The sequence below is a fragment of the Megascapheus bottae genome, unplaced genomic scaffold (assembly GCF_031878675.1).
Source record: "Megascapheus bottae isolate mThoBot1 unplaced genomic scaffold, mThoBot2.hap1 HAP1_SCAFFOLD_43, whole genome shotgun sequence".
Taxonomy (NCBI): Eukaryota; Metazoa; Chordata; class Mammalia; order Rodentia; family Geomyidae; genus Megascapheus; species Megascapheus bottae.
This window is the reverse complement of record NW_028327392.1, coordinates 722,136-747,113: the sequence shown is the minus strand read 5'-3', so window position 1 is coordinate 747,113 and position 24,978 is coordinate 722,136. Positions and strand designations below refer to the sequence as shown.

At 40.8% G+C, this 24,978-nt stretch overlaps 1 pseudogene; it reads right to left on the bottom strand.

Moving 5' to 3' along the window:
• The window catches only part of LOC150039949 (piezo-type mechanosensitive ion channel component 2-like), a 171,862-nt pseudogene that overhangs the window by 100,810 nt on the left and 46,074 nt on the right, over nt 1-24,978 (bottom strand).

Sequence of the window (24,978 nt, the reverse complement as noted above, 5' to 3'; positions counted from 1 at the left end):
TAACAGAGTTGGAGCTGGGGGCTGGTGGCTCATGCTGCAGATGAGGCTAAGATCTGTGCTTTGCAGTTTAAAGCTAGTCCAGGCTTACCTCAAATTAACCACCAAAAAGCTGAAAGTAGAGATGTGGCTAAAGTGGTTAAGTGCTAGCTTTGACTCCAAAAGCTCAGGGACAGTGCACAGGCCCTGAGTTCAAGACCCAATACTGGCACACAAACACACACACACACACACACACACACACACACACACACACACACACACACACACACACACACCAAATAGAGTTGGGGATCATGAGGTGAGCTCTTTTTATTTCAGGAACTTTTTCCCAGCTCCTTTCCCAGATGATAGTGTCTTTTCTAGAATCTGTAGCCAAGTCATACATAGCTTCATTTCAGAAATTGTCGGGACTGACTGCCTGGCTAAGTTATATCTACATTTTTCCCCCTGAGTTAAAGTATTTTCATTTTGTATCACCAAGCTGTCCCTGGAATCTCATCATTGGCAACAGAATTTAGAAGAGCTATGCTATAAATAAAAGTATTATGTTTTTCAAAAATAAATCAGATCTCCCAAGAATTTGTATTTAGGAAAGGGAAACATTAGAACTTTCTTTATCTTCTAAGAGTCAAAGAACTATCATCAGAGCTGTAATTTGGAAACAGAAGTAAGCAGAAACAGTAGAAATAGAGAGCTCACAGTTGGATCCATGATAGTTTGACGCTTGTCTTGGTATCTTTGGAAGTAATACAAGAAGCTTATGTCAAATGTGAACATCATTCATACCTTCTATACCCCAATATGTGCTCTTGGCCTTAAGTTGGCAAACTAGAAGACAATGTGACTTGATAAGCTAATTGGAGAAAAAATATATTAATATTTAAAAAGAAAATGAGTTGAAGAGCACATTACTTTGTAGTCCGTAGCACAAAAATCCCACGAAAAATAAAAATAGCCCACCATTGTCTGCCAAGCCATGGACAAGAGTGAGTTCCTTATGCTGGTTGTTAGATGCCAGTAGGTTCTGCAGCCACGGGGGCCTGTGCACCATTTTTCCGTGCTGTGTTGGGTGATGCTCATATCTACCGGGTAATGGGGGCAGATATACCTACCATCATAGCGATGAGGGCACAAATATAACTTTGTTTCATGATAAATTGGAACACAGAGACCATGGCATGAACTTTGACACTTCTTTTTTCCTCCTGGCTCCTTTCTTCTTCAAATTCTTCTTTGTCTTCTTCTTCTTCTTCTTTCTTTTCTAGACAGACAAATACCTTATATAACTATTCATGCAAATGTGTGATATCTGTACAAATGGCCCAGGCAATATAGAATGGTCTGGTTGGGGCACAGCCTGAAAATACAGATTTTAGGAGGAAGTGGCAATGAATCATGGCCCCAGAAGTCAAATAGAAGCACCCACTTCTGCTTGATGAGGGTCACAGTATACAGCACCCTGAAATTTCCATTTGAGAGAGTGTGACGGCATCCTCTAACATGATCTTCAAAGCTCCACCTGCTGGGATTCATATTTTCAGAGCAGCCTTCTATGAGTGTGATGGAGCTTCTAAAGTAAAACCCAATATGTAGGAGGACAAGAGAAAGCCAGTTAGCCTTGACAGAGAAAAGGGATGAGTGTTGACCATAGTATATTCTTCAAGGGTTCCAGAATTCCAATTTCTATATCACATGACAAGTTTTCTCCTATTTGGACTTAAAAAAAAACAAATGACAATAACAAGTGGACTCACCACTCTTCCCCAAACTACAAAAATAGTCCAGTGGTAAGCTATTTGCTATTTGCTTTGCTGTGCCAAAGGAAAGGAGAGGGTGTGTGAGAGACATCCCTTCTGGATCTTTGATGTCTCCTACCTAGAATGCTACCTATTGAGGGAAAAGTGCAAGTTCGTTCTCTCTTTCTCCCTCTCTCTCCTCTCTCTCTCTCTCTCTCTCTCTCTCTCTCTCTCTCTCTCTCTCTCTCTCTCTCTCTCTCTCTCTCTCTCTTTCTGTGTGTGCGTGCTAGTACTGAAGCTAGAGCTGGGTAGAACTGAGGGCCTTTTTTTTTTTACCATCGGAGCCATGCCCAAATTTCTGGTTTTGCTGGTTAAATAGAAAGAAAAGTCTCCTGGAGATTTCTGCCCAGGCTGGCTTCCAACACTCAGATCTCAGTCTAGCTAGAATTATAGGCATGAGCAGAAATCCCTCCCCCTCTTTTTTTTGTTGTTTTTTTATGGTCAAAAATGACTGTCTTAAAATGTTTTTATACATTGTCAAGAAATTACTGATATAGGGCCGGGAGTTTGGCCTAGTGGTTAAAGTGCTTGCCTAGCATGCACGAAGACCCGGGTTCGATTCCTCGGTACCACATATATAGAAAAAAGCCAGAAGTGGTGCTGAGGCTCAAGTGGTAGAGCTCTAGCCTTGAGAAAGTCCAAGGACAGTGCTCAGGCCCTGAGCTCAAGCCCAGGACTGGCAAAAAAAAAAAGAAATTACTGATATCATTGAAACAGCAACAAATAGAAATATTATTATACAACTAGCTAACTAGGTGAATCTGCATACATTCATGTAGGTTTCATGTTGTTAAAAAGTTAACTTGTTGGGGCCAGGAGTTTGGCCTAATGGTAGAGTGCTTGCCTAGCATGTACAAAGAGCCAGGTTTGATTCCTTGCTGCCACATACACAGAAAAAAGCCGGAAGTGGTGCTGTGGCTCAAGTGATAGAGCTCTAGCCTTGAGGAAGTCCAGGGTCAATGCTCAGGCTCTGAGCTCAGGCCCAGGATTGGCAAAAAAATGTTAACATGTCACCTGTAATCCTAGCTACTCAGGAGGGTAAGATTTGAGGACAAAGGGTTGAAGCCAGATCAGGCAGATAAATTCAAGAGACTCTTATTTCAAATTAACCATCACAGAAGCTAGATGTGGAGGTATATGTAGCTCTGATAGAGAATTGGCTTTGAGTAGAAAAGAAAAAGGACAGCACACAGGTCTTGAGTTCAAGTCCCAGTACCAACACCAAACAAACAAATATAAATAAATGAATAAATAAAAGCAGTGTAGGTATTAAATATAGGCACAAATTAAGGAAATGAGCTTAGCTTTACTGGCCTGAGATCTAAAGAACATTTGCATACCTGTACTCCTAAAGAATCACATAAGCAACAAACAGGAAAGATGCAGTGTGTCTTGAATGAGAGGGAAATGGAGCCCTGGGTAAGTTCTCCTCCTCCGCAGGTACTTTACCTGAGGACTCTGATGTCTCCCACCAGTACTGGGGGGTGGAGTATAGGTCGGTCTTGGCAGGGCCATTCTCTATGGGTAGACTGGGATGGATGGTATGATAGTCCACAGGATTGCCATTCACTGTCACCAGCAGGCCCTAGAAAGGAAGCCAGCAAACAGGACACCTGAGCCAAGAGCTGTGGGCTGCCTGCATGTCATAAACCCCGCCCCATGCTCACAAATATTCCAGTGATGAAGAAGTAAATAGAAGCTGAACAATTTAGGCAATTATCCAAATATTCTAATAGTGACTCTGATAATTCTCCCTAAAATTATGAGGGTTATTATTATTATTATTATTATTATTATTATTATTTACCAATACTAGGTTTGAACTAAGGACATAGAGCTTGCATTTCTGGTGCTCTACCACTTGAGCCATGCCTCAAGCCTAGATTTTTGTGCTGGATGTTTTGGAAATGGAGTCTCATGAATTTTTCTGCACAGGCTGGCTTCAAACTTTGGTCTTCTAGATCTCAGCCTCCCAAGTAACCAGAAGAAAAGGTATGTGCACCAGGCCTGTCCCTTTAATTCTGATCTCTCCTGAATGACAGTAATAAGATGCAGGCCTGGCCTTGCAGCACCTCTATTATGCATTGCACACTCTGCCTCACTGTGGTGTGATCTTGGGGGAAAGGACCATAGTGATGTTTATACTTTCTTTAGCCTTAGCTTTCTGCACTCCTACTTATCTCTGTGCCCTTGAGGTCCACCAGACCATCCTGGCCCTCCATCCCAACTCCCATCCCCAATACTGGGGCTTGAACTCAGGGCTTGGACACTGTTCCTCTTTCGTTCAAGGCTAGTACTCTACCACTTGAGCTATAGCTCCACTTGTGGCTTTCTGATGGTTACTTGGAGACAGAAGTCTCATGGATGTTCCTGTTCTGTTTGGCTTTGACCTTGGATCCCTAGATCTCAGCCTCCTAAATAGCCAGGATTATAGACATGCAAATATTCCTTAGGTCTCAGGCTAGACTCTGTCTGGGATTTCTGCCTAACTGCAAGGTCTGGTCTACTGACTGCAGATACTTGGGATTTTCCCTAGTTTCTCTGGCATTATGTATTTTGATTTTAACATATACATAAGTAAATGCGCATGCAAGACTTTCTTTTTAAATTTTGTACTTATTAGTAGAGTCAGTACAAAATACATAAAACAGCCATATGTATTCTGTATGTTATACTCAGTGATAAATGAGGTATCACTTCTGCAAATAAAGTAATGGAAAAGCTTTGGAAATCTAGATTGTTAAATCAGACTCATAGGTGTTCCTTTTGTTTGTCATTTTCAAGTCACTTACATAAGCATAAATGTTAAGTCTAAGAATATACTAACATCAGATGGTTTGTAGTCATCTTGAGTCATGGATAAAAGCTGCAAAAAGCAATGCAAAACAGTATGTTATTAGGTAAGCAAAGAGCATTTTGAAGGTTTCTATACATCTATAAACTACTATCCATGCACCCACGCCAGCTGACTCCATGGTACGGTTCATTCTGCCATGCAAATGCAAAGGGTTCAATAACACCAGTTACATTTCACTGAAATCACTTCCCAGCATCTGAAGTTACCTTCAGTTATCACAGCAAATAAGCACCATAAGCCACATAGTTATCATGCTGCTGCACTGTCCAAGAATTTAATTCTATAGGATAAGCATTTTGCTTTTATGTTCCCAGATATCTATCAGATAGGAGAAAGATTCCTAAGGCACTCACTTTTCAAGGTATAAAGGTTTCTTACTAGGATGAATGATTTATACTGAAGTCTGGGATATATTGGTGTGTGTGTGTGTGTGTGTGTGTGTGTGTGTGTGTGTGTGTGTGTGCGCGCGCGCGCCAGTCCTAGGGCTTGACCTCAAGGTCTCATGCTTGCAGTTGGCCTTTTCACTCAGAGCTGGCACTCTACCATTTGTGCAACTCTTCTATTCCTAGCTTTCTTGCCAGTTAATTGGAGATAAGAGTCTCTTGGAATTGTCTGCCTGGGCTAGCTTCAAACTACAATCCTCAGATCTCAACCTCCTGAGTAGCTAACAATATAGAAATGAACCAGCATCACTTGACTTGAGATTGTTTTATAATTTACATATTGTTCACCACAAAAAAATTCTTATATGACTGTGCTTCTTTTAAACTCTTTTAATAACAGGTGGTTTGGGATTCCCTAAAGTCATAATCAACACAGAAGGTATTTCTGCAACATTTTGCAGACAAGACTCATTTGCATTCTTAAAAATCACTCAGGGTCCTAAAGAGTCTTTTGTTAGGAGATGACCTACCACACCAGAAAACTAAAAGAGAGGCATTTAAAAATAAGTTAGTAATTCATTAAAAATAATCCTATTGTCATGTATTGATGATTTATGCCTGTAATCCTAGCTACTCAGGAAGGCTAAGATATGAAGAATATGGTTGGAAGTCAGTTGGAGCAGAAGAGTTTATGAGACTCTCATCTGCAACTAATCGCTGAAAAGCTGCAAATGATGCTGTGGCCAAGTGGTAGAGCAACAGCTTTGAGTGCAAACACTAAAAGACAGAATCCAGACCCTAAGTTCAAGCCTCAGTGTCGGTGCACATCCACATGCAGACACGTATGCTCGCATACGCGCACGTACACACACACACACACACACACACACACACAAAATCCTATTATATGTTATAAAAAATTAATCCCACGTATATTCTTAAAAAACCCAACTACTGGCATTGCTTTATGCTTTTACATATTTTCTTAGGCTTACACAAGGCAAACAATCTGTGCTATGATCTGCTACAACACACCATTTTGATAATAAATGTGAAGCATGACTGGTTTCAAAGAGAATGCTGTTAGAGATGGGAGGATATGTTAATCTTCTATCCAGACCATTTTGCTACATCAAGAAACTCTACTAATGGTAGCGTTGTGAAGGGGAGATGCAGGTAGAATTGGAGATTCTACTGGAGCAGTTCCCATGATCCGTTAGAGTAAAATCTCCTGATCTCTTTTGTACCTTGAATGAATCTTTTACCTGTACCTTGTGCTCTCCGGTTTCCAGGTTGTTGGTTGGCTGAGCTACACAGACACCAGTGTTGACTGACACTTTTCATTACATAATATTTATTTTCATTTCTTCATTCATTTAGTTTGAGAGCATTGGGGTTTGAACTTAGGGCCTTGGACTTGCGAGGCAGGTGCTCTACCCTCTAAGCCATGCTTCTAGCCCTTTTTGCTACTGTTTCTGAGCAGTTTCACATTTATTCCAGGCTGACCTGCATGATGATCACTTGTTTCCCATTTCCCATATAACTGTGGCAAGAGGGGCAGGTCACCTTGCCCAGCTTTAACAATATTTTTTGTCAGTCCTGGGGCTTGAACTCAGGGCCTGAGCACTGCCCTTGTGTTTTCTCAAGGCTAGTGCTCTACCACTTGAGCCATAGCACTATTTCTGGCTTTTTCTACGTATGTGCTACTGAGCAATTGAATCTGAGTCTTTGTGCATGCTAGGAAAGCACTCTATCAGTAGCCAAACTCCTGGCCCATGCCCAGCTTTTATCGTTTAAGAGAGAGTCTCTTAAAGTTCTGCCTAACCTAGTCTTAAATCATAATCCTGATCTCAGGCTCTCGGGTGGTTAGGATTGCAGGCATAAGCCACCTTGCCTAATAACCCTATTATGTAATACTCTAATGACACATTAATATTTAGATATCATACAACATTAAACATGTACATTTGTTTACCAAACCATCATAAAAAGAGTTCATCAGAAGTTTTTAAATGTTAGGAAGTTTCCAGAGTCTCAATGATTTCTAAAATTCTGAGTAGACTCAAATGTTTAAACTTTATAATTTCATTAAGTACTAATCATCACTTTCCTTAAATTAATGGACTTGTTTCTTTTATTTTCAAATAATGATTGCTAAATAACCAGACTGGAAGAACTACATTTCTATCAACTGATCCTATAAGAAAAGTAGCTCTAGGCCTCAGTCTGCCTGGCCTCTTCTGTAGACAGCTGACACCAGTATGCTGTGTGGATATCTTTTGGTCACATCGAATATTCAAGGCATATCCTGTCCTTCCAACCTGACGTGGAAGAAAAGCTGACAGTCATTAGCCACTACACGGATTGTGAGAAGTTCATTGCTTGACAATTTTCATTTTGTGGCAAGGCCTGCTACACTGCTAAGTTCCATGGCATGCATGATTCTCTGGGGTTACAAGCTTGCACTGTACCTGCTGTCCTGAAGGAGCTAGCAGAGGTTACACAATGTGTCTGTGTATCAGCCACAGAAAACATACAATAACAATGTGCTAGAAAGAATGGGTTCCACTTCTAAAGGACACATTACACAGGTACCATGGTACCATGGCTGAGGCAGGGAGTGAGTTATGTGTCTGTAATGGTAGAGGAGGACATGACTGACCCACCTTAGATTTGTCTGTTTGTCTGTCTGTCTATATGTCATCTATCTATTGTACTGATAACAAGGGCTTGAACTCTGGGGCCTTGCACTCTCAATCGGCTTTTTCACTCAGGCTAGTACTCTACTTCTGGATTTTTGATGGTTAGAGATAAGTTTCAAAAGTTTCCTGCCTGGGCTAGCTTTGACTCACAATTCTCAGATCTCTGCAGTAGCTAGAATTACAGGCATAAGCCACCAGGTTCCTCTATTTTAAAAGTACACGTATGGACCTGAGTATTGCCACAGCCATGTGAGTCACATGCTCTGATGCCATTGTGGATTTTCTGGGGCAGGGGGTTTTTCAGGTCTTTATGATGTATGGAATCACTAACTGCATGGACAGGACAGAAACAGTTATGTGGGCCTGAGCGGTTCAGCAAGATTGTTCTTATGAGGAAGCAGGTTTTCTATTGCTTTCTGTGCATTCTTGGCAGTGAAGGGTTCCACTTATGACCACTACTTTGTGGTTAGAGTTGGTTAGCCCAACTGTGATTTATGATGCTCAGGCATCCCAGTTTTAGTCACTATGGTCTTTGAATCCTCAGGCAAAGATTTCATCCCTTCTTTTTCCCCTTCCCCTTCCCCTTCCCCTTCCCCTTCCCCTTCCCCTGCCCTTCCCTTCCCTTCCCCTCCCCTCATTTCCCCTCCCCTCCCCTCCCCTCCCCTCCTTTCCCCTCCCCTCTCCTCTGTAGTGGGTTTTGCACTCAAAGCCTTGCACTTGTTAGCTTAATGCTTGATCACCTGAGCCATGCTTAAAGCCCTTTGGCTTTAGTTAATTTTTGAGAAGATCTTAAGTTAAAAAAATTAATACACAGAGGGATTACAATGACAAGAGTCAGGTAATGAGTACATTTCCTTTCATACAGCATCTTCAGTTCCCTCAGTCTCCCCTCGTCCCTCCTTCCCACCTCCACTCATGAACTGTCTAGTTCACTTATATCAGTGTCTAGTGAGCGCCACTGCTGCATTTTTCACCCCTTTGTCCCCTTGAGTTCTCTACCCTCTTCCTACCCACCTGATGATATACACATGAATATACCTTCCATAAAGAAAAGAAGACAAACCTATCAAAAATAGAAAGAGAGAGAGAGAGAGAGAGAGAGAGAGAGAGAGAGAGAGAGAGAGAGAGAGAGAGAGAGAGCGCCATTACTCCTTTACATTTGTCTCCTCTTCTGGTCTCACTATGTGTATCTAGAACCCTGTATAATTTGTCATATCCCAGTGTATTTTAGACATAACTTGAACTTATCAGAGAGAACATGTGCGGCTGTGGTTTCTTCTTCTTTTATTGTTTTTGCATTTTGGGGGGCATCAACTCATCTATTCTAGGGCATCAGGTCCCTTTCCATATCTTGGCTATTGTGAATAGTGTGGTAAGGAACATGGCTGTGCAGTCTCCTTTTCAGATCCTGACTCATGCTGCTCGGCTTAGATGTCCAGAGGTGGTTTGCCTGGGTCATAGGGAAGATTTATGTCTAGTTTTTTAATTAAAGAATTTATTAACATTTATTTTTACATCATATTTCAAACGATGTGTTTAACAAACAAGTATTCAAGAAGGGAATCTCTATATACAATCACTGGCACGTAGATTTTAGAACATAGTTAAAATTAAGCTGAGGGTTTGTATGTCATAGATACATATTAACCTATGTAATAAAACATTACATCTGGCCTGGAGTTTAGCCTAGTGGTAGAGTGCTTGCCTAGCATGCACGAGGACCCGGTTCAATTCCTTGTTACCACATATATAGAAAAAAGCCAGAAGTGGTGCTGCGGCTCAAGTGGTAGAGCTCTAGCCTTGAGAAAGTCCAAGGACAGTGCTCAGGCCCTGAGTTCATGGCCCAGGACTGACAAAAAACCCCATTATGTCTATAGAGTCATAAGTTTTTATATCTATGTAGTTGTGTTTATATTTCCAGTACCATGTCTATAACATTGGGTATGCAAATATTGAGTCATCATTCTTGTACTGTTTGGATCTAATAGACACATATTAAGGATACCATGCACCTTTTGTTCCTTAGGTCTTGACTTATCTTATTCAACATGATTCTATGTCTATGTCTAGTTTTTTGGAGGAACCTCCAGAAAGCTTTCCAGAGTGGTTGTACTAGTTTACATTCTCACCAACAGTGCAATAGGTTCCCTTTTCCACACCCATATCCTTGCCAACATTTGTTGTTTGAATTCACATTGGCCAATCTAACTGAGGTGAGATGGAGCCTCAGAGTTGTTTTTATTTGTAATTCCTATACAGTCAGGGATGATTAGCATTTCTTCATGTGTTTCTTTGCCATTCTTACCTCTTCTGAAAAGTCTCTCCTTAGTTCCCTTGCCCATTTACTGATTGGTTTATTAGGTCTGGGAGGAGTTATTTTCTTGAGCTTCTGGCATATATTGGATATTAGACTGACATATTATTGGTGAAGATCTTCTCTCACTCTGTTGACTGTCTTTCTAGTTTAATAACTAGTCTTTAACCATGCAGAAAATATTTATATTGGCAACTCTATCCTCTATCTGTTGTGCCCTGGGACTCTTTTCAAGAAGTTCTAATGTTTCTCTTTTTCTCTCTTGTTAGTGATTTTGAAGTTTTGGGTCTGACATCGAGTGTTTTTTTTGGGGGGGGGTTGGTTATGGGGCTTGAACTCTGGGCCTGGGCATTGCCCCTGAGCTCTTCAGTTCAAGGTTACTGCCCTACCCCTTGAGGCACAGTGCTGCCTCTTGTTTTCTGATGGGAAAATGGAGATAAGAGTCTCCTGGACTTTCATGCCTGGGTTGGCTTTGAACTGTGATTCAGCGATCTCAGCCTCCTGAGCAGCTAGGATTACAGGCATGAACCACCAGTGCCCGTCCCGATGTGGAGTCTTTGCTCCACTTTAAATTGATATTGGTGCATGGTGACAAGCAAGGATCCATTTTTGTTTTCTGCATACAGATGCCTACTTTTCCCCACACTAATTGTTGAGGAGGCTATTATTTTTCTACTGTATGTCTTTGGCTCCCTTATCAAATATCAGATAACTATAAGTATATGGTTTTATTTTCCGATTTTTCACCCAGGGCAGGCATTTTCCTACCCCAGTCTTCCTACCTATGCATTCAGTAGGATTACAGGCGTACATACCAGACCCAGCTAGATTTTAAGTATAGTTGTAGTCTCGAGAACATTATTCACCTCAGAGCTCTATAGGCCTCACTGGACAGGTTGGGCTACCCTTGGTTCTATCTATTATTTAATGGACTAAATGTGACAGCCTGAAACGTGTAGTGATGTAATCAAAGGGATTCCATAAACTGTCAAGTGTCACATCCCTCTCAATGTAGGACAGCCATGCTGGTGCCAGGGCTGAGTATCTTAGATAAACTCACCAATTACCATGTGAATCTTTGAATGGACTCCTGTGTTCTCTATGCCGGGAGCCCCTTGCTGATACCAGTAAGAATGCTAAGAGGACTTGTCCTCACAGCACTGCACGAGGCCATGTGAACACACAGGCTGGCCAGTGAATGATCAAGAAGGTAGAAAACACTGTTATTACAGATGGTGCAGACCTTGCAGGCCTTCAGGACAATCCCAGTGTGAGGCCTTCACGCAGTGATGGGTCCAGGTTCTGTTCAGCAAGACCTTGGTTCTCCCCTAAGTGGTTGTTGATTACTATGGAAGGGGCTCAACAGAGCAAACTCACTTGCCGAATGTATTTCAACTCTGATTTTCTTCTGGTGTCCACAGATTCCTTGCTTATTTGTTAATTTATGTTGGTGCTGAGATTTGAGCTTACTTGGCTTGCTTCCTCAGGCTGGTGCTCTATCATTTTAGCAATGCCTCCAACTTGGCTTTTTGCTGCTTAATTGGACATAAGGGACTCACAGACTTTTCTGCTTGAGATGCCTTCAAGAAGAAACCCTCTGGATCTCGGCCTGCTAAGTAACTAGGATTAGAAGTGTGACTCATCCACTCTTGTTTTGCTTGTTTAAGTATGGTTTACTTCAAATATGAGATGTAGATATATTAAGAAGATTCATTTAAGGACTAAGAGGCTTCAGTTGAAGCAAGACCATACAGAATCACATTTGTTCAGGATTTCATTGGACAAGTCATTCCTATATTGTGACACCTAGCTGTGTAAATCAAACTGCGCCCTCATGTTAACAGCAGGGACACGTCAGCAGCTTGACAAAGCGCATACTCAACAGAAAAATACCAACATAGCAGCAGAAACTATTGATGGAGTACGTGGCTCCTGGGCTTACTTTTCTCTCATCAGTTGGATAATGGGCTGCATACCACAGGCTCCGCCTCCTTTCTGCTATATTCTGATTAGAGCTGCAAGCCAGGACTTGGTCCTCTTCCTTTGTCTTGTCAACCTGTACGTGAAACACAGAACCACAAGAACAGCTCTGCCTCCCAAAGCTCATCTGTGAGCAGGCAGCAGGGGATACCACGAGTGTGGGTTTTTTTTTATTACATATTGTCCAGTACTTGAGATAGACCCATATATGATAGCATATGACTTATGTTAAATATTTGTAGTGTCTCTCAGTACATTCTAAACAGAACTAGAAAATAATTACACAAATCATTTAGTTTAAAAACATTTTATGTGGGGTGTGTGTGTGTGTGTGTGTGTGTGTGTGTGTGTGTCTGTCTGTCTGTCTGTCTGTCTGTCTGTCTGTCTGTCTGTCTGTCTTGCTACTGAGGCTTGACCTCAAGTCCTTGGCCGGTTGAGCACTAGTGCGTGAGTACTACTTCCACTTCCAGCTTTTTGCCAGTTAACTGGAAATAAGAGTCGCTCTAATCTTTCTTCTTGGATTGGCAGAAAAATCAGATCTTTTGACCAGAACCTCCTAAGTAGCTAGGACACAGGAGTGAGACATCAGTGCCTAGCAGTGTTCCCTAGACTTTCGCCTGAACCACTCACATTCGGTGGCCTGTATTTTTTTCATTGAATGTTCTAAGGTATCTGGGATCAGGATGTAATCAGCCTCTTCTATTTTCACATTACCTCAGCAAAAAAGTCCTACTTCCAGTCTACTTAGAATACAGATGAACTGAAATACTGATGCTGATGTGATGTCTGTGTTTCATGGACAGCTAGAGGTCTCTGCTTGTAACAAAGCTGTGGCCAGTGTGACTGCAGCCCAGATTGCTTTCCTGGTTCTCTCTGCTTGCCCTTGTTTCCTGGAAACCCCAGGTCTGGGATACCAGGCTATCACACAGACCTGGAGGGAGCAAAAGGATCTCACCAAACTACTGCTTTATCTGATGCCCAGAGAGAGCCAAAGACTCCGAGAACTATTCCTCACTTCCTTGGTTTCTGCCATGTATAAAACATTATTTAGAAGTAATTCAATCGTGTGTGTCAATTCTGTGTACATATTAGTCTATAGATACACATCAGTATCTACGTTCGTTGGTATGTTTGTGGAGGAAGCAAACATAATGAAAATGTTAAAAAACATTTTTTTTTACCAAGAATAGGATATTTTATGAGAATTCGAGCACATGGCAATGCAAGGTGACCTTGCTGCTATTAAATGCTCTCTATGGTGGCCTCAAGGGAGATGACCCATCATCAAGGATGTAATCTATCCTTGCTAGTCGCCTTTGCCCTGCATGCCTGTTCATGCACTTGGAGAAATAACACGGAGAGGGAAAGCACATCCCTGTTTCTAGTGGCACACTGCCAAGCCTGGGTTGGGACATGCTTTTCTCTTGTAGGATGTGCCAATTTAACAACTGCAGGCCTTGTCTGTTGAGGTCATGCTATTTTAACACCTATATTATCATGAGACACAGCAAGGCCCCTGACTGAAGACTGGATTTGTGGATCTGGTACAGCATACGGTGTGAAGCCAAGTAAAAGCAGGAAATGAATCCAGGCTGGAAATGATACCTAAGGAGAGATTGGATTCAGCCAAGTACTGATGTGAGTAGCACCCTGGCAGTTGATGGGGGAAAAGCACAGTCCTCTCTGTAGTATCAACTTTCTCCCTTTACATGCCATTGATGCACCTCTGAGCTCCTCACAGTCATTTAGGAGAAGGAATAGAAGACTGAGCTGTTTACTACCGAAAGAGGAGAAGTTTCCCCTCAAAAACCCCAAGTCCTTGTTGCCAATACTGTAGGCAGGGAGCTTCCTTACCCCTCTGCCTCACAGCTAGGCAAGGCACCCCCATGGCCTTGCACTACAGGGTCCTCAGGGGATGAGAGCTCTGGACAAGATTTGGAAACTCCAATCATTGTAGTAATAGAGGTTGCACGGTCTCTCAAGACTAAGTTTTGCTGTCAAATTAGGCTATAAGCTGGTTTGTATCATTTAGTGTGAGATTTTAGAAAATACCTGTCACACCTTTCTTTCCTTGTTTGTAAAACAAACCTAATACATTTCAGAGGAATTTAGCATACTGAGATAATGTATATAAACAACACGACACTTGGATTGTACCAAGGGCTCAGTCCAAATGAACCTACTCTCCTGCTCACCATCCACCACTCATACTGGACACAGGGGTGAAAGAAATCTGCTCTTTCACACTCAGTCCGCTTTGCAACTTTGTGTATTGATTGCTGTGTGTGTGTGTGTGTGTGTGTGTGTGTGTGTGTGTGTGTGTGAACTCAGGGCCTGGGCTCCGTCCTTTAGTTTTTTTTTTTTCTTTTTAGTTCAAGGCTGGCACTCTGCCACTTGAGCCACAGTTTGACTTCTGGCTTTTTGTAGCTTAATGGGAGACAAGAATCTCACATGTTCTTTCTGCCCAGGGTGGATTCGAACCATGATCCTCATATCTCAGTCTCCTGAGTTGCTAGGATTAGAATTAGAAGCATGAGGGCCAGGAGTTTGGCCTAGTGGTAGAGTGCTTGCCTAGCATGCACGAAGACCCGGGTTCGATTCCTCGGTGCCACATACATAGAAAAAAGCCAGAAGTGGTGCTGTGGCTCAAGTGGTAGAGCCCTAGCCTTGAGAAAACCCAAGGACAGTGCTCAGGCCCTGAGTTCAAGGCCCAGGATTGGCAAAACAAAAAAGAATTAGAAGCATGAGCTACCAGAGTGTAGCTTTCCTTGGCAGAATTATGATACCACCACCAGAACGTGAGCATCAGGAGGGACTAGAGTATTGACTAGTCAGTGGGCTAGAGGGATGCAACTCTTTACCCAGAGATTTAAGGTTACTTTGCAGACAAGATCACAGAGAGTGTTTGGGCCTTACAAGGGGTTCCTGTAGCCAGATGCGGATCAGCGTGGCCAGCGTGTAGTACATCACCAGCAGCAGGATGGGGTTGGCATGGTGATACCAGGACAGGTCAGGGTTCACTATGATCTTCCACGTGCTGGAGCAGTCTGTTTGGATCACTGACTTGATACCAAACAACCTGTGAGCAAATAAAGAGAAGGCCTGAAAGCTGCTACAAACTCTATGATTCATGATAGCCCCAATCTATAACTATATACAGATATTTGCAATATGTATATAATATATACATCCTTGTCACATGTAAACATATATCCAACATTAACATCCACACTAACCAAATGAGCTCTATAGTGATTCAGAAATTCAGCACCGGAGGCTCATGCCTATAATCCTAGCTACTCAGCAGGCTGAGATTGGACAATCACAATTCAATGTAAGCCTGAGCAGGAAAGCCGGTGAAACTCTCCAATTAACTAATGGTCAAAGAGCAGGAAGTGGCTCGAGTGAGAGTTCCTGCCTTGAGAAGAAAAGCCAAGGGACAGCACTCAGGCCCTGAGTTCAAGGCTCAGTACTAGCATAAAAACTTCACAAAATTAGCTTCTACTAGTTTTTTTTTAAATAAAGAAATTTATATTTTGGTCACCACCAGCTCCATTATGAAAGTGCCAAGTATGTGGTAACATGTTACCAAGTCCAACTAAATGAACAAATATTTTGTTTCTGGCTGGACTTAGCATTAGCTGTTCAGCTAGTGTTGATATTATGGGGCAAATATTGAAGTTGGACATAGTTCAACAAATGAGCCACAAAAGGCAAATATTATATGGTAAAATTTCTATGATATATTGCTGTTAAATTTTATTTATGGGAAAATTGATTTTTTCCCCAAAGCTTTGTCCCTCATCATTTTGAAAGATGAGTTTATGAGATTTGTTAAACTTTGAAAGGATTTCTTTTTAATGCTAGTAGACTATTTCTAATTACATAGTAGAGAACTGTATAAAATATGATTGGTGTATAAAATGTGTAAATTTGTAAAATGTGATGAATTTAGAAATTTATTTGCTTACATTCCTGCCTACTTTGGAGGCAGAGAGCTGAGGATCAAGGTTTAAAGCCAGTCTGGGCAGAAAAGTCTGTGAGACTTTTTTTTTTTCATCTCCAATTAACCACCAAAAAGTTGAAAGTGGTGCTGTGGCTCAAGTGGTAGACTGCCAGTTTAAGCAATAAAAGTTAAGGAGAAAGAGGAGCCCTGAGTTTAAACTTTATAACAAGTATATATACATAGAAACACACACACACACACACACACACACACGCACACACACGCTAAATAAACACATTTCACAGAGATTTTTCATAGTTGCTTGTAAATTGAACTCTGTACCTTCGGAGCTGGTTTTAACATTTCTATACAAACATTGAAGAACCTACATTTTGTACTACAAGATGTGGACCTAAGAAACATGTCAAGAAGCTGTAGAATTGTCCTCTACAAAGATTACTCTCTCTGTGTTTCTCTTTGTATCTCTGTTTCTGCATCTTTGCTTCTGTCTCTCTCTGTCTCTCTCTCTCAAGAGACTATATACTGTAGAAAGAATCTGTATTTAAGCAGAGGAATTTATACTTGGACTCTCATATTGTTTGTGTTGTTACAATTCGAGGTCCCTTCAGTATATAACTGTTAGGTTTACTTTGTTATTTACTTTCTAGGGTGTGTTGCATTTAGAAAGAACAGTGATTCTCATGTCAACCCTTACAAACTCCCTCCCACGGCCTGTTGACCACATGATGTGATGGCTAGCCTGAGGGGAGAAGGAGAGCCAGGAGGTATTTTCCCAGTGAATGTGGAAGGGGGGGCACAGGAACATGTTGTCAGGAAGAAAGTGTGATCTGGGGCAGTTAGTAGATGAGTAGATGAGAGGGGAGAAATGAGAAATGTTGAGGGATTGGTGTTTTTTTTTTTCATCCCATGAGCCTGAGCAGGGGAAAAGACTCAAAGGCTGGAGATAGATGGAAAATGGTTTTCACTGTGTATTAACAAACCTTATTCTATGTTGACAATATCCACATGATTGCTAAAATGTTTACAGTGGTACAAGTCTGGCATTCAAACTGTTTTAATAAAAATGGAGTCAGTCTTCTTATTTATGAATCCACACTCATGGATCCAACCAATATAAAATTTTCAGACAAAAACTGTGTCTCTACTGAACATGTACAAACTTGTATTCTATAATAAATACCTACATAAGACAGGCTAACATTTATCTATGAACCATCTATCTCCTATTAGTTATAAGAAATAATCTAGGGATGATTTCAAGTGGGACATTACATGCAAACATCAGGTCATTTTTATAACAGAAACTTGAGTATCCATATATTCATATTCACACTGCCTCCTGGAACTATCCTTCTGCGCCTCCAGAGGGACAACTGTACCTGTAATTTTTTTAAATTTATTTTTATTGTTATTATAAAGATGATATACAGAGGCGTTAAAGTTACATAAGTCAGGTAGTGAGTACGTTTCTTATATCTGTAATGAAAACCCTTCTCCAATCACCAAAGTCTTTGAATAACTATCTGAATCTCTTTATAAAAATGTCTCTTGGAAGCTGGGCAATGGTGACCCATGCTTGTAATCCTAGCTAGTCAGGTGGCTGAACGCTGAGGATTAAGGTTCAAAGGCAGCCTTGGCAGGAAAGTGTGTGAGACTCTTACCTGCAATTAACCAGAAAAAATCTGGAAGTGGAGCTGTGGCTCAAGTGGTAGAGTGCTGGCTTTAAGCAAAAAACAAAACTCAGGGAGCATGCACAAGCCCTGAGTTCAATCTCTAGGACCAGCACAAATTTAAGAAAAAAAGGAAGGGGGCTCTTTTTGCCTCAGGAGTGTATAATGACAAAACTGAAAATAATTTGTATGTTGCTTATTTGGAAACAAAAAATACATCTTTGTTTCTGCTTTTGTAATATTCCTTTCATCTGTTTGATGTGAGGTCCAGGTGTTTTTTTTTGGGGGGAGGGGTGTTTTTACCAGCCCTGGAGCTTGAACTCAGGGTCTGATCACTGTCCTTGGGCTTTCTCAAGGCTAGAGCTCTACCAGTTGAGCCACAGCACCACTTCTGGCTTTTCTATGTATGTGGTACTGAGGAATGGGACCTGGGTCTTTGTGCATGCTAGGCAAGCACTCTACCACTAGGCCAAACTCCTGGTCCCCTGGGGTCCAGTTTTATGGATAGTTTATGTGAGAATCTTTGATAATTGGCTTCCTATCTCTGATTATCCTCCCCCTAAGACAGATGCTCACAAGCTCAATTTCTGAGCTTTGGGAACTTGTGGACCTCTAAAGACACCTCCACTCCACTGCGCTCTTCCTTTGCCATTTCCCTCCTCTGAAATAGTCATGATGGTTGACAGCAGAAGCAATGATGAAATGGCAAGACATTTGTTTCTTCTTATATGCGTTGGCAGATTTACACTGCCTCCCCCTGTTTCTAACTTTGGCCCAGACTACATTTGCCTGGCCTCTCCACAGGATCCCAGGCCATTTATAAGACATGTGCAATACTGAAATCAACCCACACTTACAGGTAATTTTAACTGTAGTAAAATATGTGTAACATTGAAATGGACCACTTTAATCATTTTAACTGTGTAGTTCAGTGGTATGTTCAGTATTCCAATATCCAGAACTTTTTCAGTTTTGCAACACTGAAACTGCAACCCCTTGCTTAAACATTCCCCAACCCAATCTCCCCATCCCTGTAAACCATCCTTGTACTAATGGGTCTCTATGAACTCAGCTGGGTATCTTACAAACCATACCTTACATAAGTGGGATCTTACAGTACTGGTGTCTTGGTAGCTAGCTGAGGTCATAGTTCATCTATGTCACAGCAAGTATCAGAATTTCCCTTTGTTTAAGGCTGAATAATATTCAGTTGCATGCATATGCCATGTACTGGTATCTGTTAAATCATTGTTATGATATCATTGATATACATTTTTTAATACAGGGTCTCACCCTGTTGCTTCAGCCAGCCTTGGGCATGTGATCCTCCTATTTCGGCCCACAAATAGCAAAACTACAGATGTGCAATGCAATGCTCAACATAGCACTTCTACTTTTACTCAGGAATAATGGTCCTGTGAATACACATGTACAAATATCTCCCCAATATTTTGCTTTCAATTCTTTTAACCAGGATTTGCTGACTTACACAGTGATTATAATTTTACTTTTTGAGGAACCACCATACTGTTTTCCATAGTGGCTCTACCAGTTTACGTCCTATCAGAAAAACTAGTTTCCAATATCTGCACACCCTTGCAAACCCTGCCAACATTTGTAACTTTATTTTTTTAAGGGTAACTATCCTCAAGAGTGCAAAATGAGACACCTTTTCTCCTTGAGTGCTCAGAGCCCTTTTCACCCTGGCCCTCTGAAGTGAGCATTGGCTATCTAAAAGCATTAGGTTGATTAAAGTCTAAGGTAAATGCTTAATCTTGTCCTGCCACCAGGAAATAGGCTCCTTCCTGTTATTATAAAGTACTATACAAAGATAACATCTTTTAGTTTTTTTAGTTTTCCAGTCCTGGGGCTTGGAGGGACTTGGTGATATCCTGGAGATCTTTTTGCTCAAGGCTAGTATTCTACCACAACTCCACTTTCAGCTTTTTTGGTGGTATACTGGAGATAAAAATTTCATGGATTTTTCCCACCAGAGCTGGTTTTAAATCTTGATCCCTAGATCTCAGCCTTCCCAGTAAGTAGGATTATCAGGATGACCCATAGGCGAGTTCTGGGTAACCAGAAGAAGAAAGAAATGGAAGGGCAGTGCGGGAGAGGTGGATGTGTCTTAGGAAATCTGAGTGCTGGGATATAGGCAGTAAGGAAAAGCAGACTTGGAAGACACACAAGAGACTTGTTGCTTGATGCTCTGCTTTGCAAAGTCGGGGAAAAGTTCTGGTGTTGTCATACTTCTAGTGCACACACTCAAGTTTACTTTGTTTTTCCTTTGGTCAGTTACTGTGTTTGGAACTCTGGACCCACCAGCTCTCACTCAGCTTGCTTATTCAGCTGTGCTCTGCTATTTAAGTCGAGCCTCCATCCTTGCTTTTTAGTGGTTCTTTTGGAGACAGAGAATCATTTTTTCTGCTTGAGCTGGCTTTGAACCATGGTACTCCAGGTTTTAGCCTTCAAAGTAAAATGGAAACATGTATTCCATTTTAAAAGTTAAAAAAAATGAGGAGGATTCCGGTGGCATATATTCTCTATTTAATAGTTTGATTTATAAACAAGTATCTCCCATTGACTTCTTTAGGATGGTTCTTACAATAAACTTGAAAATATCCGAGGCTCAAGTGTAGTGGGAAGAATGGGAGTGGGAACAATGGTTTCCATGTGACCTTGAATTAGACACTCCACTATTTTATACTTCAAATTTCTCATTTGGAAAACAAGTAAAATGCAACTTTTGTTTTTCCAGTTTGTTTCAAACTCACTATGTTGCTGAGGCTGGCCTTGAACTTGAGATCTCCCATGTGCTGGGATTATAGGTATAGGGCACCACAGTTGGCCATACATAACAAATGGTGAGGGTTAGGTGTATGATATGACTAAAACTTTACAAAGGCTCATGACACTTCAAACTAGAATTCTTTTTTCCCCCCCCCAGTGTTGGGGATTAAACTCAGGGCCTGGGCACTGTCCTTGAGTTTTCTCAAGGCTAGTACTGTACCACTTGAGCTACAGCACTATTTCCAGCTTTTTCTGTGAAGAATTGGACCCAGGGCTTTGTACATGCAAGCACTCTACCACAAGGCCAAACTCCCGGTCCTCAAACTAGAATTCTGAGAAGTGATTTGGAAATGTCTTATGTAAAATTATTTTAGACTGCAAGCAAGTTTCTTAGTAGTATATATTAACTTTTGTGTCTCTGTGTAGTTTTCTTTGAATAATTAAAAAATTATCTTTACTTGTACAAAGAGATTTCAAGTCAGCATGTCAACTTGTGAGCACAATGCATTTCGATCTATAACACTCCATCTATCATTCTCCCCATCTCTCCCCAACCCCACCCATACCCTCAATTTTTTCTAGTTCATTTTTACATATATACACTGAATATTATGACTGCATTCTCCCACCCTTCCTCTTTTCATCTGCCTACTCCGTAATCCTGACAAGCACATCGGTGACAACTATATTAGTACATAATAGTTACAAACCGAATCATAATGTATGTGTTTTAAGCGCATATAATAGTTGTATGTAAATGATGACATTTGTGCATATTTTATGCACCTTTGTAATATACTCATTTGAACTTATGAGCATTTCATTGCACTAAAAAAGACCCCACAGACTCAGAGTGAGTGAGAATGTTAAAAGAGATGACATCGATCAAGAAGCTGTATTCATAAACTGCTCTGTTGAATGGAAACTCCTTTATATAGCAACTTAAAGATAGTAAAAATTGATTAACATTAACCCCCGCAGACTAAGAATCTAGAACCAGGGGGATATTTACAAGAGGAGAAAGATATATTTCTCATTAATTTGAATGACTTTTGAAAAGAAAAATAAATATTATAGATAGTACTAAGATCTACAAGATCTTAATATTTTCAAAATTGTGGCTTCCCAACTCCAATTTTCTTACCAGAGCTTTGCAAGCCTTAGGTTTTATGCACAATTTTGATATACATTTTTGCCTGTGTGCATACATGTGAATTTAGGCCTTTTCTGGACATGTGCAGTAGTTGCACAAAGATGATAATTTTAAATGAACATCATGGCAGAATGTTTGAATCAGATTTGATATAGTTGTGTACATTATGGAATACTGTGCACCTGTTAAAAATAACAGACCATCTATATATCTATATCTAGAATACATCAGGATGTGTTTTAACTATTTAGACATTAAAAATAATTCTAGAGTTGTAAGAAGTTGAAAATATAGTAAGAATATGGGATTCCCTATACCCACTCTCTCCTGTTGCATTACCACAGCAGATTTGTCACAACCAACAAGCCAGTAGTGATGAGTCACTTTTAATTACAGTCCACACTGCATTTGGGTTTCTACTTAAGCCCTTTATTCATCTTGGAATCCATCTGGGGTACTGAATTACAATAAACCAACAGGGAACATTTATTCATGTAGTTGCTTACTTTTGTCATTATGGATGTAGTACAAATTGATATAGCTTTATTTTGTTGCTTAACTTACTCCAGCTAGAAACATTAAAACATCTTTCAATTTGTGCTTATGTTCCTTTGCTAAGCCCATAGTTTCCTTCCTTTTTCTTCCCTTCCCCTCCTCTCCCCTTCTCTCTCCTCCTCTCCTCTCCCTTCCTCTCCCCTCGCCTCTCTTCTCTCCTTTTCTCTTCTCTTCCCTTCTCTTCTTTTCCCTTCCCTACCTGCTTTCCTCCCCTCTTTTATTAAAGTTGGGCTCAGGGCCTCTCAAGTTCTCTAATGCTTGAACTCTGGCCCAATTTCACACTTTCCTACTTTCTAGCACTACAAGCTGCTTCAGCTCTGTCCACATATTCCCTGACCCCACCTTAGGCAGTCATGCTTTAGTGAAGAGTGGTTTTGAGTTGTGAGTGGAAAAGTTGTCTGTGTACAGCCCTCCCCTCCCCTGCCCTTCTCCCTGGCCTGCCTCTCTGCTTGTGCCTTTCCTTGCAAGGCGAGCCATTCAGGCTTCTCTCTACAGGTCCTGAAGATTCACACCTGCCACAGAAGAGACAAAGGAAAGGTTTTCTGTTCCTATTATCACAGCATATTTAGGCATGGAGATTCTTTTAAATTCTGCTTGTTGACTAAATGTTATTTTGTATAAAATTGGGTTTAACAGGCACCATTTTGGCAATGTGGAAAATTAAAAACAAAACAAAACAAAAACTCTTGGAGTGGGAGACCTATCTCCCAGGTGTGCCTGAATTCCAAGAGGCGGGGCAGGGATGTAGATAATAGGTTAGTGAACCTTTCTAGACCTATACCATGAACTCAGGAGACTCTTTGCCTCCTGACCAAGGCCCTGTTTAGGCTCCAAGTAGCTCAGCTGCCATTTTGCACTATGCCTTTCCTTAGTTTACCATGGTTTCCCATTCAGGTCTCCAGTAGAGTTGATCTGGTTTGTTGATATTATGTTTCTGCTCTTTCTTTACTAGCTTCATGGCTTAGTTTCCTAACAGTATTAAGTACATTTGGAAAAAAACGTATTCAAGTATTCAGAGCTCACAAAGATATCTACACATATTCTGTTTTAAGCTTTGTAGGTCTTGGTAATCTGAAAAATTTTGTTTGTTGCCCAAAGTGTTTGTTTTTTAAGTTTTTCATTTTCTAATTGACCACATGGTTCCATCCTGTTGAGGTTTAAAGTGATGTCATTTTTGCTGCTGAAATTCCAGAGAACTCAAATGACCGATTTTCTTTTTTTACAAAACTCTAAGTACCTCTTAAAACTTGTGCATAAGTGTGTGTGTGTGTGTGTGTGTGTGTGTGTGTGTGTTTGTGAACATATTCAGAATATGTAACTGTCACCATGGTACAAAATTATTTGCTTTATGACTACAAGCTAATGTAAACCCTATGTTAAAGGAGTTGATTATCAAATGTGCTGCTTGTTAAATGGGAAATTGTTATCAATAAAAGCTGTAATGTGAGCCACAGTCTGACAAACTACTCTGCCTCTACAGCCTAACTGTGGTTGGAGTCACAGTTAATTGCCTTGGGGCAGGTCAAAGGGAAAAAAAGAGGAAAGTTTTAAATATAAACCACAAAGAATCTCATCAGATTTGGGTGCAAGCAAATGTGTCTAAGAGTTAATTTAAAACACAAATTATGGAAAAAACCAATAAGTAAATGTAAAAAATGAGGAAAAGGGCCTTGGGAAAGGAAGTGAGAAGACAAGAATGTTTTCCTTTGGATAAAAAATGATTTGGAAAGTAAAAAATTGTCTTACAAATCTCAGAAGGTTCAAATATACTACTGAGTTTGTCAAGTTTTAATGTGTGCTTTCCAAGTGTGTATGCCATTGGTTTATTTCATGTTTTTATTTTAAAGTGCTATATTCAGCTAAACAGATTTAAATTCTCATTATATCCAATGAGTTTTACTCTCTGCAGTATTTAGCCAGACCCACAAGAAAAATAATAAACCTTATTTGTCAACTCTAAAGTTATAGAAAAGCTCAACTTCTTATTTTAGTCTCCTTGTTGTAGCTTTTATTGAAAGTATATATATTTTTTGTAGCAGACTCCTTTGATCTGAGGACTGCTAGAAGCCTGGTTCTTATCTCTAATTAACCAGCTAAATACTGGAAATGATGCTGTTGCTCAAAAGTAGCAGAGTGCTAGCCTGGATCAGAAGTGCTCAGGGACAGCAACCAGTCCTTGTGTTCAAATCTGGTGAAAGTAAGGCCAGCTGAGACGCACGATAGCAATGAGCACCTGAACTCCCAGGACAAAGCCAGTCTTGAAAACAAGGAACCCTGAAGAGGAGTATGAGGAGATGGTGTCACATTCTAAATGGAGTCACTCCATTCTCATCCTTTGAAAATTAATCAGAGCAGGAGCTCAAGAGAAATAGTTAATAAGATTGCCCATCTAAGGTCCATGACTGGATAGCAACTTACATTCTTGCCATTTTTACCTGCTATTTGTATTTATAGTAAGTCTTAGACTGAGTACAGTTAGCCTTGGTGGCTTTCTGGGTCTCTATACATAGTCTATAATCCAGACATCTACAATCTGAACGTCTACCAAGGCTTCCTGTTGGACCCTTAACCACACCAATCCAACTCTAGTCTCAGACTGGTTATTCTCAACCAGTCCACTATGTTCTCCTTTACCTAAATGCCAAAAACCCCAGACATTCTCTTCCTGCCCCCAGTCCAGTAATATGGAAATTCCTCCTTCACTATAATGAGCCACAACTGGGTCCATGCTAACTTTTCTGTCTTGTGGCCAGGCTATGTTCTCTAGTATCATTGATGTTAACTGGTCCTGCCACCCTGTCAGCCTTTTGC